We start from the raw sequence: 19,679 nt of genomic DNA on the forward strand, positions 1-19,679 counted from the left end.
CTGATTGCAGAGTAATCTGTTTTTATAAACTCCATTTTGCACAGGCTTGGCGTCCCCCGGACGCCAAGAAATCGCCACCTATGTGCTTATTATTCCCTGAAATCCCCGCCTATGTGCTTATTATTCCCTGAAATCCCCGCCTATGTGCTTATTACTCCCTGAAATCCCCGCCTATGTGCTTATTACTCCCTGAAATCCCCGCCTATGTGCTTATTATTCCCTGAAATCCCCGCCTATGTGCTTATTACTCCCTGAAATCCCCGCCTATGTGCTTATTACTCCCTGAAATCCCCGCCTATGTGCTTATTATTCCCTGAAATCCCCGCCTATGTGCTTATTATTCCCTGAAATCCCCGCCTATATGCTTATTATTCCCTGAAATCCCCACCTATATGCTTATCATTCCCTGAAATCCCCGCCTATGTGCTTATTATTCCCTGAAATCCCTGCCTATATGCTTATTATTCCCTGAAATCCCCGCCTATGTGCTTATCATTCCCTGAAATCCCCGCCTATGTGCTTATTATTCCCTGAAATCCCTGCCTATATGCTTATTATTCCCTGAAATCCCCGCCTATGTGCTTATTATTCCCTGAAATCCCCGCCTATATGCTTATTATTCCCTGAAATCCCCGCCTATGTGCTTATTACTCCCTGAAATCCCCGCCTATGTGCTTATTACTCCCTGAAATCCCCGCCTATGTGCTTATTACTCCCTGAAATCCCCACCTATGTGCTTATTATTCCCTGAAATCCCCACCTATATGCTTATTATTCCCTGAAATCCCCGCCTATATGCTTATTATTCCCTGAAATCCCCACCTATGTGCTTATTATTCCCTGAAATCCCCACCTATGTTCTTATTATTCCCTGAAATCCCCGCCTATGTGCTTATTATTCCCTGAAATCCCCGCCTATATGCTTATTGTTCCCTGAAATCCCCGCCTATGTGCTTATTATTTCCTGAAATCCCCGCCTATGTGCTTATTATTCCCTGAAATCCCCGCCTATGTGCTTATTATTCCCTGAAATCCCCACCTATATGCTTATTATTCCCTGAAATCCCCGCCTATGTGCTTATTATTCCCTGAAATCCCCACCTATATGCTTATTATTCCCTGAAATCCCCACCTATATGCTTATTATTCCCTGAAATCCCCACCTATGTGCTTATTATTCCCTGAAATCCCCACCTATGTGCTTAGTCACTATATTTCCCCCTCCCCTGCATGTCACAGGGTCCTGTGACGTGCACTGGTCCCCCTCACTTCCCGGGCATGCGCAGAGCTCACAGAGCGCGCTTTGCTTCATCCAGGCCCCGTCTCTCTGTGCTCTGCGCCGCAGGTTTCTATTGCGCAGGCGCCGGGGAGTCACTGTCACTTCCTTGCGCCTGCGCAATAGAAACCTTCTGGGCAGAGCACAGAGAGACGGGGCCTGGATGAAGCAAAGCGCGCTATGTGAGCTCTATGTGAGCGCCACTTTTCGCATGCCCGGGAGGTCAGGGAGCACAGTGCACGTCACAGGGCCCTGTGACATGCAGGGGAGGGGGGAATATGATAAGTAAGCATATAGGCGGGGATTTCGGGAAATTAATAAACAGTTAGGCGGGGAATTAATAAACAGGCGGGGATTTCTTGGCGTCCAGGGGACACCAAGCCTGTGTCGAACGGAGTTTATAAAAACACATTTCTCTGCAATCAGACCTCTGCTCTGGGCCATACAGGTAAGTATAGATTTACTTTTCTATCACCTATTTGCCCATAGTAGAGATCTGATATCTCCCAGGGGGTGACAGATTCACTTTAATCCAAGACCTCTCAAATCAATGTCTGGAGGCCCCATCACTCTGGGAAGATCAGATGCCTCAGTATTTATAAGCCAAAACCAGGAGTGGGTACAAAATACAGAAGTGGTGACGCGTTTCTATTATACTTTTCCTCTGATTGTTCCACTCCTGGTTTTGGCTTATAAATACTGATATAAAGTACTGACCCAATACTGAACATGTGAACGTGGCCTTAAAAGTTGTCTGCATGTGAATGTGGTACTAAACTGATTCACCTGCATTATAGCCACGTTATTGGAGACCTGCTTCTCTGCACTTCCTACAGTTTTAGTGTAAATAGTTTGTACATAATGTAAATATGGTTTTATGTTTTTTTATATTTTTATTGTAGATGTTATAAAAATTACAAATTTTGCAATTGATTTATGTTGAATTGAATAAATGAAAGAGAAATTTGACTGTGGCGTCTTTCAAAATAATAATAATAATAATAATAATAATAATAAAGATAGTGTTTTTATATATTTAAAAAAAAAACAACAGATCAGTACAAAATCGAAATGTATATGTGCACGTACATATACTGTATGTGCGTGAGTGTGTGTGTGTGTATGTATGTATATATATATATATATACACAGTACAGACCAAAAGTTTGGACACACCTTCTCATTTAAAGATTTTTCTGTATTTTCATGACTATGAAAATTGTACATTCACACTGAAGGCATCAAAACTATGAATTACCACATGTGGAATTATATACTTAACAAAAAAGTGTGAAACAACTGAAAATATGTCTTATATTCTAGGTTCTTCAAAGTAGCCACCTTTTGCTTTGATGACTGCTTTGCACACTCTTGGCATTCTCTTGTTGAGCTTCAAGAGGTAATCACTGGAAATGGTCTTCCAACAATCTTGAAGGAGTTCCCAGAGATGCTTAGCACTTGTTGGCCCTTTTGCCTTCACTCTGCGGTCCAGCTCACCCCAAACCATCTCGATTGGGTTCAGGTCTGGTGACTGTGGAGGCCAGGTCATCTGGCGTAGCACCCCATCACTCTCCTTCTATGTCAAATAGCCCTTACACAGCCTGGAGGTGTGTTTGGGGTCATTGTCCTGTTGAAAAACAAATGATGGTCCAACTAAACGCAAACCGGATGGAATAGCATGCCACTGCAAGATGCTGTGGTAGCCATGCTGATTCAGTATGCCTTAAATTTTGAATAAATCCCCAACAGTGTCACCAGCAAAGCACCCCCACACCATCACACCTCCTCCTCCATGCTTCACGGTGGGAACCAGGCATGTAGAGTCCATCCGTTCACCTTTTCTGCGTCGCACAAAGACACGGTGGTTGGAACCAAAGATCTCAAATTTGGACTCATCAGACCAAAGCACAGATTTCCACTGGTCTAATGTCCATTCCTTGTGTTCTTTAGCCCAAACAAGTCTCTTCTGCTTGTTGCCTGTCCTTAGCAGTGGTTTCCTAGCAGCTATTTTACCATGAAGGCCTGCTGCACAAAGTCTCCTCTTAACAGTTGTTGTAGAGATGTGTCTGCTGCTAGAACTCTGTGTGGCATTGACCTGGTCTCTAATCTGAGCTGCTGTTAACCTGCGATTTCTGAGGCTGGTGACTCAGATAAACTTATCCTCAGAAGCAGAGGTGACTCTTGGTCTTCCTTTCCTGGGGCGGTCCTCATGTGAGCCAGTTTCTTTGTAGCGCTTGATGGTTTTTGCAACTGCACTTGGGGACACATTCAAAGTTTGCCCAATTTTTCATACTGACTGACCTTCATTTCTTAAAGTAATGATGGCCACTCGTTTTTCTTTACTTAGCTGCTTTTTTATTGCCATAATACAAATTCTAACAGTCTATTCGCTATCAACTGTGTATCCACCTGACTTCTGCACAACACAACTGATGGTCCCAACCCCATTTATAAGGCAAGAAATCCCACTTATTAAACCTGACAGGGCACACCTGTGAAGTGAAAACCATTTCCGGTGACTACCTCTTGAAGCTCATCAAGAGAATCCCAAGAGTGTGCAAAGCAGTCATCAAAGCAAAAGGTGGCTACTTTGAAGAACCTAGAATATAAGACATATTCAGTTGTTTCACACTTTTTTGTTAACTATATAATTCCACATCTGTTAATTCATAGTTTTGATGCCTTCAGTGTGAATGTACAATTTTCATAGTCATGAAAATACAGGAAAATCTTTAAATGAGAAGGTGTGTCCAAACTTTTGGTCTGTACTGCATATATATATATGTGCATCTCACTAAATTAGAATATCAGCAAAAAGTTAATTTATTTCAGTTCTTCAATCCAAAAAGTGAAAGTCATATATTATATAGAATCATTACAAGCAGAGTGATCTATTCCAAGTGTTTATTTCTGTAAATGTTGATGATTATGGCTTACAGCCAATGAAAACACAAAAGTCACAAGATTTCTCAGCAATGAGGACACCATTAATCCTGAACATATTCCCAACTCCATTTGCTGAAATGCAGCCCAAAATTTGTAAAGACCCTCCACTATGCTTCACTGTTGCCGGTAAGTAAAAGTGGACATCACATGCCAAGTCTAAGGCATCAAACAATGTCTACGGAAACAATCAGAAGGCTTTTTTACGACATTGGGCTCCGAGCCGGATGTACAAGTGCAAGAGTTCATTGACCTCACACCACCCCCTCAGATGCTATCCCATTTCAGTGCAAGATGGCAATGGAGGTCTATCCTCTTCAGCAGTGAGTCCCACTTTTGTCTTTTACGCAATGATCACCTTAGATTGGTCTGGAGACCACGTGGTGACCATCAGGCGGCTTTCACGAGGGAATGTAAAGGTGTCTCAAGAGTCCTTTTTTCAACATAACATCTCCAGGTCACACATTGCTCATGCTACTGTGAGCAGCCTGTATAGATTAAATGTGCTACCTTGGCTTCTAGGTCTCTGGACTTGTCTCCCATCAAGCACATCTGGTCGGAAATAGCACAGGGAGCTGCCAGCAGTGGATCTTGATGATTTTCCCAAGTGGATTCAGTGGCAGAACCTTCCTTAGATGACCATTAATAACCTCACTGATAGCAGCCGAGGCTGTAATGCGGGGAATTCCGCACGTGGAGCTGATATTCGAGTCTGAATAAATAAAGATGTTTTGAAAATGTTGTTTTTATTTTTTCTTCGTTTGCCGATCAGTAACATGTCTATCCATCCTGTGGTTTTCATCATTCCATGACTTTTTCTTCTTGGTGTTGCAATTCCAATGATGAGTATATATCATGCCAAATTGTTCTACCGTAAATTTGTGCACTAATCGGCCAAGGATACGTCGCCATTGAACCCCAGTCTAATGGTACGATCACACATTAAATAGTCTTAGACATTTCCCTACATGTGCATTGGGTACTAACGATTGAAGGATGGAAAAAAAAAAACATATTTTATTCTGTTAAAAAAAAAAGAAGGAAGAAATAGATTAAATTGAATATGTTGTAAGGAAATAACATTTTTGAAAATTTTTCAATTTAGTGCAAAATATTTTGAAATATTGTCTTCATTTATTGTCCCAAGGACTTGCTGACATTAAGGCTAGAGCTACACAGCGGCTTGTGGTTGTACAACACAACATGCTATTATAGAATTTTGGATAACTAGAGGAGGAAGACATGTGAAGACTCAAACTTCAAGGTTAGATTTTAGAAAGGCAGATTTTAAGAGACTCAGAAAGAGAATAGGAGGGATCCAATGGCTGGATGTCCTTAAGGACAAAAATGTCCAGGAAGGATGGGAAATTTTTAAAAATGAGATTCTCAAAGCACAATCGTTAACAATCCCGAAAAGTAGGAAGAATGGGAAGCATTTAAGGAAACCAGGATGGATGAACACAGAACTTAAACACATGCTAAAAAGAAAGAAAGAAATGTTTATTAAATGGAAAGAGGGAGGCATATCTAAAGAAGATTATAATGCAGTCTGCAGATCCTGCAGGGAACGTATCAGGTTAGCTAAAGCTGACAATGAATTAAGGCTTGCAAGAGATGTCAAAAGCAATAAAAAAGGATTTGGGGGGTATGTCAAAAGTAAAAGAAAAGTCAAAGATGCCATAGGATTTTTACAGGATGAAAATGGAGAAATGGTAAGAGAGGATGTTGAGAAGGCCAAACTTTTTAATTCCTATTTTGCATCTGTTTTCTCTCAGAAAGAAAATGTAACATCAACTGATCTTCACTGTCCTTTTAAAGGAATAGAGGAATCCAAGTTATCTGTAAACAGAAAGATTGTGAGGGAGTATTTAGCTAACATAAATGAGTTCAAGTCTCCAGGTCCAGATGAATTACACCCCAGAGTACTGAAGGAGATTGTAGAAGAAATTTTAGAACCACTCTCCATAATCTTTGAAAATTCTTGGAGAACAGGAGAAGTCCCAGAAGACTGGAGAAGAGCAAATGTTGTTCCTATCTTCAAAAAGGGGAAGAAGGTGGACCCAGGGAACTATAGGCCGGTGAGTCTGACTTCTATACCAGGAAAGATCTTTGAACAAATTATTAAACAACATGTATGTAAGTACATGGATAAGAATGAAGTGATTAACCAGAGTCAGCATGGGTTTGTAACTAACAAGTCATGTCAGACTAACTTAATTTCCTTCTATGACAGAATCACTGACTGGGTGGATCAGGGAAATGCTGTAGATATAGTATATCTTGACTTCAGCAAAGCATTTGACAAAGTATCTCACACCATCCTTATTGAAAAAATGACCAAGTATGCAATGGACCAGGCAACTGTTAGGTGGATTCATAACTGGCTTAGTGATCGGACTCAAAGGGTGGTTGTAAATGGCTTCACATCCAGCTGGATGAATGTCTCAAGTGGGGTACCACAGGGCTCCGTCCTGGGACCTGTATTGTTCAACATCTTTATCAATGATTTAGATGAAGGAATTGAGGGTAAACTGATTAAATTTGCTGATGACACAAAGCTAGGAGGGATAGCTAATACTAGAGAAGAGAGAGAGGATTCAAAAAGACTTAAATAAACTGGAGCAGTGGGCAGCAACCAACAGAATGGTTTTTAACAGGGAAAAATGCAAAGTACTACATCTGGGCAATAAAAATGAAAAAAGCATATACAGAATGGGAGGAATAGAGCTAAGCAACAGTACATGTGAAAAAGACTTAGGTATACTAATAGATCATAGACTGAACATGAGTCAACAGTGTGATGCAGCAGCAAAAAAAGGCAAATACAATTCTGGGATGTATTAACAGAAGCATAGAGTCTAGATCACGTGAAGTCATTATTGGTCTTTACTCCTCTTTGGTCAGACCTCATCTGGAATACTGTGTACAATTTTGGGCACCACATTTAAAAAAAAACATAGACAAACTGGAGCAAGTTCAGAGAACAGCGACCAGAATGGTGACTGGTCTGCAAACCATGTCCTATGAGGAACGGTTGCAGGATTTGGGAATGTTTAGCTTGCAAAAAAGAAGACTGAGAGGAGACTTAATAGCTGTCTACAAATATGTCAAGGGCTGTCACATTGTAGAAGGATCATCTTTATTCTCATTTGCACAAGGAAAGACTAGAAGCAATGGGATGAAACTAAATGGGAGGAGACACAGATTAGATATTAGAAAAAACTTTTTGACAGTTAGGGTGATTAATGAGTGGAACAGGCTGCCACGAGAGGTGGTGAGTTCCCCTTCAATGGACGTCTTCAAACAGAGGCTGGACAGACATCTGTCTGAGATGATCTAGTGAATCCTGCTTTGAGCAGGGGGTTGGACCAGATGACCCAGGAGGTCCCTTCCAACTCTACCATTCTATGATTCTATGATAAGATTGTAATCTTGTGCTGCTAAAACTGTAAACTAATAACAGTGAATGTAATTGTGCATAGTGTGAACCAGGTCTTACGGACCCCAAACGCCTTAGATGGCCGAACAATGGTTCAGCCTACCATTCGGCTTACACATGTCTCGGCTGTCTCTCCCATATATAGGAGATATGATATCTAGATTGCAGATTTGAGTGGGGCAGGGAATAGTACAGGTGAAAAAAACAACAGCGAGGGGTTAATGTCTGTTGAGTGCAGCGCAGGATTTGTCTGCGGGTGGACAGAGCCGGCTCTCTATGTTCTCATCCGTGGGAAAGAAAAGCTTGGAAACAAGAAATGGAATTTAGTCGAGCAGAACTCGTACAAGTTGTGTATATTGTTTTGTGCTGGCGACAATCTGACTGATGTCAGTCTCCTCCATCCGGGATATGTTGCTGGACCATCATCATGGAATATCTCTCGATAAAGGTTCAAGGCCAATGTCATCAGATAAATCATACAAAACAACAGGGTATTATCTTATATGCCCCTGAAATAACCCCAAAACACCAACATGGAGAAAATTCTAAAGAAAAAATACCCAGTAATGCAAAAGTAGCTGGAGATGAACTAAATATATATATATATATATATATACAAAAAAAGTATAAAACATAAAAATAAAATTGTATATATGTGTATAATATACGGCATGTGGGCACATATTACGTGTTAAAAAATATAGAACTTAATTGAAAAAAAATTACAGATAGTACTATAATGTAATATTCACACAATAGTTTTTTTCTGGACAGATTGTGCCCGCATTCTCCACCAAATATTGCTGACAAATTCCCACTGTTGATTTCATGGTAATTAAAATCATTGTACGGAAGAGAAGTCAGTTCTTGATGCTAAATGGAAGCTATAAATCCATGACTAATCCGCAGGACAAATGTGTTAAACGCCCGCCATGTCTGACGCAGATGTCTGACGCAGATCACCGTTGATAGCTACAACAAGTTTTTTTAAGCCTCAGATTTCTTCTTGTGACGTTGTGGGAAAGAAGGATCGGGCAGGTGGGATTTCAACACCTGATCCATTTGTTTTAAGGTTTTTTTTCAGCAGCTTTCTCCTCTCTCCTATGAAAATACATAAACTTTTGACCAAGAGGGAGAAGTCGGAAGTTTTGCTGAACTAACAAGAAGTACATGGGCAGCTGTAGACCAGCATTAAGTGGTGACATGCCCCATTGACAAGAAGAGTGTTCATACCCATCTGTCAAAGTATTTACCGTATACGTTACCAAGAGGAATAACAGAAGAATAGCACAATGCAGAGTGCATGGGTAATGACTGTATTTACCAGAAGGAACATGTCGGGAGCTGACAAACCTTCTATAAGTGAAAGGATAATCTACTAATGTTCCTCTACAAACGCCAGGACACAAAAGACACCGATGGTCTGACATGACTTCCATGGGTCAGAGGCTTACACAGTAGTGTCACTGACTTGCACTGATAGAATATTGAATTTCCTTCCGCGCAATGTAATCAATCATGTTCCACTAATGTCATATCAAGGCCTGGGACATTCTGAGTCACTTTACTTTGGGAACTTCTTACTGCAGGTAAATACATCCTGTGCTGGAGCCAGGTCACACCAAACACATGGCTGCCCCTCTGACAGGGCCTGACTGTGATGGATGGCCCCGGGGTCACATTCAGATTGGTGGGTCACAATCTTGATGGTTCACACAATTGTCATCACAAGACAAAACGGCATCTTCCCGTACAGTAGCGTCCTGTCAGTGGGTCCCGATCTCGCTGTATAATATTAAATGTAATTCACTTATATCATATACAACACAGAAAAGGGCAAGAAAACAAATCTCTAATCAGTTTTGGTAAAATATAATTTTTCTAGCGATATTATCTATCTATACTGTATATTTTATGTTTATCTCTCTATATGTATATCCCATATCCAGGGTCGGTCTGGCCTGGCGGGAAATCGGGAAATTTCCCGGTGGGCCCCGACATGAGAGTGAGAAAATTGGTGGCGGGGGCCCTTTAAAAGTGTGAGCCTTTTAAAAGCGCGGCTGAATCAAATGTAGCGTCGCGCGTACGGCACATTCATTGGTGAGAGCGGGCCTGCAGTGACGTGCATGCAGCATACTTACCACGTGAGTCTCTGACACTGAGAGGACGGATTCTTTCTGGGCGGTGACACGCACTGCGCTCTGCTTTCCCGCTGGCTGGCAGACTGTGGTGTCAGGTGACACTGACGCTGACGCCGCTCTCTTCTGGCCTCTGATACGCCGCGGCCGCGCTCTGCTTTGCTTTCTCTCTGCTCCGGGGCCGTCCTATGATACGCCGGCGCCACTGAACCCGACGTCTCGCTCTGCTCTCCCGCTCCCGGGCTTCTCATAAGGTCCCATCCCGGCTCCATATCTGCTCTGGCCTGCTCCCCTGTAGTAATACCGGCTCCCGACCAGGTGATGGCACCGGACACCGCCCCCTTCTCTCCTGCTCTGACTCTGGGCTTTTTAAGACCGGCTCCGGGGCTGGATATGTGGAATGTGGCCTGGCCTGGAATTGGAAACAAGGCTGCAGGCCTACAGCTATCACTGCTTCAATTTCATGTCAAGAGCACCGTGCCAAATAGTCAATAATGTTTTTATGGGTGAGTTATATGGCTGTGTGTGTGTATATATGCCTGCATGCGTGTGTGTGTGTATATATGCCTGCATGCGTGTGTGTGTATATGCCTGCATGCGTGTGTGTGTGTATATGCCTGCATGCGTGTGTGTGTGTATATATGCCTGCATGCGTGTGTGTGTATATGCCTGCATGCGTATGCGTGTGTGTATATGCCTGCATGCGTGTGTGTATATGCCTGCATGCGTGTGTGTGTGTATATGCCTGCATGCGTGTGTGTATATGCCTGCATGCGTGTGTGTATATGCCTGCATGCGTGTGTGTGTGTATATGCCTGCATGCGTGTGTGTGTGTATGCCTGCATGCGTGTGTGTGTGTATATGCCTGCATGCGTGTGTGTGTATGCCTGCATGCGTGTGTGTGTATATGCCTGCATGCGTGTGTGTATGCGTGTGTGTGTGTGCCTGCATGCGTGTGTGTGTATATGCGTGTGTGTGTATGCCTGTGTGTGTGTATGCCTGCATGCATGTGTGTGTATGCCTGCATGCGTGTGTGTATGCCTGCATGCGTGTGTGTGTGTATGCCTGCATGCGTGTGTATATGCCTGCATGCCTGTGTGTATATGCCTGCATGCGTGTGTGTGTATGCCTGCATGCGTGTGTGTGTGTATGTCTGCATGCGTGTGTATATGCCTGCATGCGTGTGTGTGTGAATATGCCTGCATGCATGTGTGTGTATATGCCTGCATGCGTGTGTGTATATGCCTGCGTGTGTGTTTATATGCCTGCATGTGTGTGTGTATATGCCTGCATGCGTGTGTGTATGTCTGCATGCGTGTGTGTGTGTATATGCCTGCATGCGTGTGTGTATATGCCTGCATGCGTGTGTGTGTGTGTATATGCCTGCGTGTGTGTGTATATGCCTGCGTGTGTGTATATGCCTGCGTGTGTGTGTGTGTATATGCCTGTGTGTGTGTATATGCCTGCATGTGTGTGTGTATATGCCTGCGTGTGTGTATATGCCTGCGTGTGTGTGTGTGTATATGCCTGTGTGTGTGTGTATATGCCTGCATGTGTGTGTACAGTGTGTGTGTGTGTATATGCATGTGTGTGTACAGTGTGTGTGTATATGCCTGTGTGTGTACAGTGTGTGTACTGTATATGCCTGCATGTGTTTGTGTGTATGTATTTGAGTGCCTGCATGTCTACGTGTGTATATGTGTCTTCACACGTGTGTGCGTACTTCCCTGCGTGTCGGCATTTTTGTGTGTGATTGTCTGAGTGTGTCTGAGCATGACTGCGTGTGCATTTCTGTGTGTGCTTGCCTGTGTGTGTACGTGTCCCCATTTCTGTGAGTATGTGTATCTCCGTGTGTATATTAGGGCTCTTTCACATGTCCTGATATTTACGGGACTGGAGATATCCGTGTCCACCTGTGTGTCATCCGTGTGACACGTACCGGCGCTTGGGAATCAATGTACAGTTAGCGCTGTTCCCAAGAGCCGGGTGCTGAGCGCTGCCCTCATCATAGATCCCTGCTGGTGCTGCGATCAGCAGCAGCAGGGTCAATGATGAGAGTAGTAGTCTACTCCCGCCGTGTCCAACTGTAAAAATAGGAATAAAATAAAAGAATCCTTATACTCACCTCTCCTAAGCGTCACCCGCTGTAATCCGTGTGAGCGCTCACTCCGAGGAGAATGACTCCTGCAGCGAGCGGGCCCCGGAGCTGTGCTCAGTGATTGACAGGGCACCCCTTGTTGAGCGCAGCTCCAGGGCCCACTCGCTGCAGGAGTCGTTCTCGGCGTGAGCGCTTGCACGGATTACAGCGGGTGATGCTTAGGAGAGGTGAGTATAAGGATTTTTTTATTTTATTCCTATTTTTACAGTTCTACACGGCGGGAGTAGACTACTACTCTCATCATTGACTCTGCTGCTGCTGATCGCAGCGCCGGCAGGGATCTATGATGAGAGCAGCGTTCAGCACCCGGTGCTTAGGAAGAGCGCTGTCATCAGTGTGCGGGACGTTTTGCGGGAGGTGCAACAGGTAAAAACATTCATTTGAATGGGTCTGCGTGTACCAATGTCTCTGGTACGTGTGGAAACTGTCACCGCATGTACTGACGTGTGAAAGAGCCCTTAGTATGTGTCTGTGTGCTCTTGTTTTCGTGTGTGTAAGCGCGCTTCTGCATGTCTGTGTGGTCTTCCGAAGATTTATTATATTTGGGGAGAGATGGGAGAGAAATTTTAGGAGACAGAATGGGGAGATGTGTGAAAAAACAGTATGGTGAACCAGAGGAGGGGTAGGAATGAGTGCGGGAACAGAATGGGGAAGGGGGATGTGTGAGGAAACAGTATGGAGAGTGAGGGAATAGTGTGAGGAGACAGTATGGAGGGAGAAAAGTGTGAGGTGACACAGCACAGAGACTAGGTAGTGTGGGGGAAGGTATGGAGATGCGGCAGTATGTGTTAGAACCTTGCTCTTAGGTTTTTTTTCCTTTGCTGGTCACATGACCTTGTTGGCCTATTTAATCCTGCTCCGCCCTTCTGGCTTTGCTGGACTGCATTGTATATCTACTTTCTAGCTAGCCTGTGCTCTGTGTCTTGCTCTGTTAGTTTGCTTGGTCTACTGACCTCTATGTTCTATATATTTTGTTTGTTCGTCTGTCTACTACTATTTCTGTTAGGAGGTGTCCCATATTCCTCCCAGTCCTTAGTACTTGTAGGGATTCCTTCCCCACATCTATAGGTCTCCGTACAGACTAGCTTAGGACTTTAGCAGGTCTGATCGCAGGATCAGGTCCCCTGTTACATCGTAGGGATTCAGCTGAGTTCTATCGTAGGGACAGATCTCCTCTCTTTCCTTAGCTCTGGTAGCAGAACATAACAGTAAGTCCAGCCTGCAAATTCTCTAAGGAAAGATTTTTCTGTTCCATCATGGTGTCGGTTCAGGATTTGGCTCATCGCCTGCAGGGACTCTCTCTGGAGGTGGCCGAGCTCCGTCAGCACGTGAGTAGCTGTCCTGGAGCACATTTCTTGGAGCCTAAGGTATGTTTGCCGGATTTATTTTTTGGTGAACACCGAGAATTTTTTTCATTTAAAAATGCTTGCTTATTGTATTTTCGTTTGAGACCTAAGTCCTCTGGGGATGAATCCCAGCGCGTAGGGTTCATAATGTCACTTTTGCGCAAAGAGCCTCAGGAGTGGGCCTTTTCTTTGCAACCTAGTGATACATGCTTCAGATCAGTGGATAGTTTTTTTTCTGCTTTGGGACTATTATATGATGATCCTGACCGTGTCGCATCAGCTGAGACTGAGTTGAGACGTTTAAAACAGGGATCAGGTAATGTGGAAAAATATTGTACTCATTTCCGTCGTTGGTCTACTCAAACAGGGTGGAACGATTCTGCTCTGAAAAGTCTATTTCTTGCTGGGCTCAGTGAAAGGGTTAAAGACCTGCTAATTGCTTATCCTACACCTGAAGATTTGCAACAGGCTATGCAATTAGCTATACGGGTGGATAGAAGACTGCGTGCAAGGGTTAATGAGAGCAAATCCTCTGCTATGTCAGTTTCTGGTTATGAGAATGTGTGTACTAACAGTGGTGAACCGATGGAGATTGGATCGGTGGCACCTCGCTCTCAAGAAAAAGACCGTCGATTTTCTGAAGGCTTGTGTTTCTATTGCGGAAAATCTGGTCATTTGATTAAAGGCTGTGAGCTTCGTATGAAGAAAGAAAAAAAAAAGGTCAGTCACGCCCGTATTGCCTGTTTAAATTCCAAGGGTGTATTTTTAGCTGCTTCCACGATTGCTCAGAAAAAATTAATGGAATTTCGGGTGTTTGTTGATTGCGGGTCTACTCTGAATGTAATTGATGGGGGATTCGTGGAAAGACTCAATTTAAAACCTGAACCTTTATCATCCCCCATTGCTGTGGTTTCTGTGGATAGTTCCCCTTTGAAGAATATTACTCTCAAGGTCTGTGAATTTCCTCTCACTATTAATGGTGTTCACCATGAGAAATTGGATTTGGTAGTGTTGAATAACTTGCCTTCTCCAGTAATATTGGGATTGCCCTGGTTAAAATTTCACAATCCTGTACTGGATTGGTCTACCAGTGAAATTAAATCCTGGAGCCATAAATGTTATGACAAGTGTTGTAACGGGCGTATTGCAGCTTTGGATAGGGGAGAATTGCCTGTTCCTATTCAGGATTTTTGGAGAGTTTTTTCTGAGAAGGAATCGCAGGTTTTGCCTCCCCATAGAGACTATGATTGTTCTATTGAATTTGTCCCTGGAGCGACTCTTCCTAAAAGTCGTTTATTTAACCTTACTCTTCCTGAGAGGAAGGCTTTGGAGGAATACATACAGACAAGTTTGGCCGCCGGTCACATTAGGCCCTCTAAGTCTCCTGTGGCGGTTGGATTTTTTTTTGTAAAAAAAAAGGACGGCGGTTTACGTCCTTGTCTGGATTTTCGTGAGATTAACAAAATTACTGTACGCAATCCTTACCCACTGCCATTGATTCCTGATCTGTTTAACCAGTTAATGGGGGCCAAGTGGTTCTCTAAAATTGACCTTAAGGGGGCATACAATCTGTTGCGCATGAAGGAGGGTGACGAATGGAAGACTGCTTTTAACACTCCTGTGGGTCATTTTGAGAATCTGGTTATGCCTTTTGGTCTTACTAATGCTCCTGCATTTTTTCAGAATCTGATTAATGACATCCTTAGACCTTTGATAGGTAAAAATGTGGTTGTGTATTTGGATGACATTTTGATTTATTCGCCGGATCTGGAGTCTCATTGGCGGAGCGTGCGTGAGGTATTACAGTTATTAATGGACAATTCGCTTTTTGCTAAGCTGGAGAAATGTGAGTTCGCTGTACAGAGAATTAGTTTTTTGGGCTACATTATCTCCAGCAAAGGTTTTGAGATGGATCCGGTTAAGGTTCAGGCTGTGCAGGAATGGCCTAGGCCTATTGGTTTGAAATCGATACAGAGGTTTTTGGGTTTCGCCAATTACTACAGAAAATTCATAAAAATTTTTTCTAGTATTGTCAAACCTCTGACTGATCTCACCAGGAAAGGTGCTGATGCGGTTCAGTGGTCTTCTGAGGCCATTGAAGCTTTTGTGTATCTCAAGGAGAGGTTCACCTCTGCTCCCATCCTTATGCAGCCTGATGTTACTAGGCCGTTTTTGGTTGAGGTTGATGCTTCCTCTGTGGGGGTTGGCGCAGTATTGTCTCAGGATAACGGGGATGGATTACATCCCTGTGCCTTTTTTTCAAAAAATTTTTCGGAGACTGAACTGAATTACGATATTGGTAATCGGGAATTATTGGCTATTAAACTCGCATTTGAACACTGCCGCCACTTCTTGGAAGGTGCGGAATTTCCCGTTCAGGTTCTTACGGATCATAAAAATCTGATATATCTTGATGCTGCCAAGCGCCTGAATGCCCGTCAGGCTAGGTGGGCACTGTTTTTCTCGCGGTTTAATTTCTCCGTTACTTCCATCCCTGGTACTAAGAATGTTAAGGCGGATGCCTTGTCTCGCAGTTTTTCTCCCATAGTCGGTGCTGAGAAAGAGGAGAACATTTTACAAGAAGGTGTTGTGATAGCTGCTTTGGACTCCGTTTTGGAAAATGAGATTCTTAAAGCACAGGAGAATGCCCCTTCTAACACTCCTCATGGGAGGTTGTTTGTGCCTGGGACCTTTAGGAGAGATTTGTTTGTTGAGTGTCACGAATCTCGGTTGGCAGGTCATCCCGGAATCTCTGAGACCAAGAGACTGGTGGGTCGCAGTTTTTGGTGGCCTGGATGGCAGAAGGAAGTCATTAAGTGGGTGCGTCAATGTACTATATGTGCTAGATCTAAGTCCTCACATACTCCTGCTGCGGGGTTGCTTTGTCCTTTGGAGGTTCCCAGTGCTCCTTGGACACATTTGGCTATGGACTTTATAACTGACCTTCCCCCCTCTGAGGGTTTTACTGTCATCTGGGTGGTCGTGGACCGTTTTAGCAAGATGTGTCACTTGGTTCCTTTCGTCAAACTGCCCTGCGCTAAAACTCTCGCTAAGGCCTTTGTCAAGGAAATTGTCAGACTTCATGGCGTTCCTACTGACATTGTTTCTGATAGGGGTCCTCAGTTCGTGGCTCGTTTTTGGCGTGCCTTTTGTGATAGGTTGGGAGTTCATTTGTCGTTCTCGTCCGGATATCATCCTGAATCTAATGGCCAGACAGAAAGGAAAAACCAGGATGTTGAGCAGTTCTTGCGTTGTTTTGTGGCAGACAATCAAGAGGGGTGGTCTGAGTTTCTGCCACTTGCTGAATTTGCTCTGAACAATCATACATCTTCTTCTGCTGGTTGTTCGCCTTTTTTTTGTTGTTCTGGGAGACATCCGTCGTTTGGGTCGTTCTCCAAGTTGGGATCTGCCGTGCCTGAGGAGGAGAATTTTTCCGGTGATTTGGAGAGAGTTTGGACGGATGTGCGTGGTAATCTTCAGGAGGCCAACAGAAAATCTAAAGACTACTTTGATAGGAAACGACAGGAGGTTTTGTTCGCTGTTGGTGACATGGTTTGGTTGTCCTCTAGGAATCTGCGGTTGAGGATTCCTTCAAAGAAATTGGGTCCCAAGTTTGTAGGGCCCTTTAAGGTGCTTCAGGTTGTCAACCAATCTGCTGTTAGGTTGGAGGTTCCTACCTCCTGGAGAATTAATCCGGTATTTCATGTCTCTCTGTTGAAAAAAGCTGTTGTATCGGATTGTGACGCCTCTGCCTCTGTTCCTCCGGTGGTGGAGGACGGGGAATATGAAATTTCTCGCATCCTTAACTCTAGACGGTATAGAGGTAGTTTGCAGTATCTTGTGGCCTGGAAAGGTTTCGGTCCCGAGGATAACTCTTGGGTGAGGTCGGATGATGTTTCCGCGTCCAGACTTATCAGAGCGTTTCACAGGAGATTTCCTGATAAGCCTGGTCCTAGGGGATCCGGAGGATCCTCTTAGAAGGGGGGGTACTGTTAGAACCTTGCTCTTAGGTTTTTTTTCCTTTGCTGGTCACATGACCTTGTTGGCCTATTTAATCCTGCTCCGCCCTTTTGGCTTTGCTGGACTGCATTGTATATCTACTTTCTAGCTAGCCTGTGCTCTGTGTCTTGCTCTGTTAGTTTGCTTGGTCTACTGACCTCTATGTTCTATATATTTTGTTTGTTCGTCTGTCTTGTACTATTTCTGTTAGGAGGTGTCCCATATTCCTCCCAGTCCTTAGTACTTGTAGGGATTCCTTCCCCACATCTATAGGTCTCCGTACAGACTAGCTTAGGACTTTAGCAGGTCTGATCGCAGGATCAGGTCCCCTGTTACATCGTAGGGATTCAGCTGAGTTCTATCGTAGGGACAGATCTCCTCTCTTTCCTTAGCTCTGGTAGCAGAACATAACAGTATGGGGGAAACAGTGTGAGGGCACAGAAAGGGGGGAACAGTATGCTGAGGAGGGGGAGTGTGATGAAGGGGCACAGTATAGAGACTGGGCAGTATAGGGGGGACACAGTGTGAGAGGACAGTGTGAAGAGGGGGCCCAGTATGGTAAGGAGAGGACAGTGTGGAGAGCAGGTACCATAAGAGGTGTAGAGTGTATGTCATGTTTTGTGCAGGGAGCATTGTAAGAGTTAGGTTTATTCAGGGGCTCAGTGTAGATATTTTTATTCAGGAGCATTATAATGACACTGCTATCTTTAAGGGCATCGTGTGGGGATGAGCTGCAGAAGACCGGAGAAGATGGAAGTCTGCAGAAACGAGCTGTGGATGAGAAAAGTCATCATGGAGTCTGGACAAGAGGAAGAAAAGAAAGAGAACGACTCTAATCAGAGAAGACGTCTCAGGTAAGATACCTGGATGTAAATGTTCATTTGTGATCCTGCCTGCGTCTCATCAGTACTGTGGTTCCTGTATGGTCCGCAGTCTGATGATGACTGATAACAACTCCCAGTATCTCTATTGTTAATTACATACTGGGAGTTGTGGGTTTATGCGATACAAAGATATATGGGGCTGACCTGACATTACAAATGATGGCGGTTCAGATGATGTATTCATGTACTGATGTGTTTGTGCGCGTCTGTGTGTTTGTGCGCGTCTGCGTATCTGGAATAATATGTATTTTTGTAAGATGCGTGTATGTAACTGTGCATTGTGATGTGTAATAACATTCATATGCTTGGGGCACCTTTACTAAATCTATTAGGTATCTTTCACATGTGTTAGGGAATTCCATTTGTCTTTCCACATTTAGGAACAGACAAGTGAAATTTTCTAACCCTGACATAACTGTCACCATTGGGATGTGCTTGTATGGAGCGGGTTCAGGAGCTGAGCCTGCTCCATACCGGGCAGATGTCGGCTGTGTTACATAGCCGGCGTCTGCCGGTAACAGCAGTGATCAGAGCTCGCCTTGATTGCTGCTGTTTTGAGTATTTAAGTGCCCTTGTCAATCACTGACAGCGGCATTTAGATAGCACAATGGCCAGTGCATGCAGTCACCTGTTCCCTTCAGCCCCCTGTGACGCAGTTGCAGGTTGCTGATGGGTTGCCAGTAGTGCTGAGTGAGCGTGGTCGGATAAGAGACATTACAGTCACCGCGAACTACAAAGTGAGCGTGCTGCAATAACGTCCGGCACCTTGATTGTGACACTTCCATGGAGGCCAACCTCAGGCTGAGCTTCATTGAATGACTAACATGGCAGCAGCACCTGGCAACTAGTGCTGAGCGAGCGTGGTCGGCTAAGGTGTGATCCCAGCATGCTCGGGTGTTATCCGAGTATCTTGTAGTGCTCTGCTAATATGCTCGAGTCCCTGCGGTAACATGGTTTGCGGCGGTAGACAGAAGCAACACATGCAGGAATTACCTAACAAACCGGCAATTCCTGCATGTGTTGCGTCTGTCTACCGCCGCAAAACATGCTACCCTGGGGATTCGAGCATAGTAGCAGAGCACTACAAGATACTCAGATAACACCTGAGCATGCTGGGATCACACCTTAGCCGACCACGCTCGCTCAGCACTAGTTGCCAGGTGCTGCTGCCATTTTAGTCATTCAATGAAGCTCAGCCTGAGGTTGGCCTCCATGGAAGTGTCACAATCAAGGTGCCGGACGTTATTGCAGCACGCTCACTTTGTAGTTCGTGGTGACTGTAATGTCTCCCTCCTTGCACCGATCCTATGACAGGAAGCGAGTGGCGGAAGGGAGAATAAAATGTAATTTTCTCCGTGTAGCCAATGCTTTTCCAATAAGCCGTCTAACCAGGCTTTAAACCCTATTTACCTGCAGATTAACCCCATATCTGCAGATAAATAGCGTTTTTCAAGGTGACAAGTTACCATTAAAGGGACTCTGTCAGTACGGAATGA

Source organism: Phyllobates terribilis, unplaced genomic scaffold (genome assembly GCF_046119375.1).
Source record: "Phyllobates terribilis strain yellow unplaced genomic scaffold, ASM4611937v1 Scaffold_2__4_contigs__length_985480577, whole genome shotgun sequence".
Taxonomy (NCBI): domain Eukaryota; kingdom Metazoa; phylum Chordata; class Amphibia; order Anura; family Dendrobatidae; genus Phyllobates; species Phyllobates terribilis.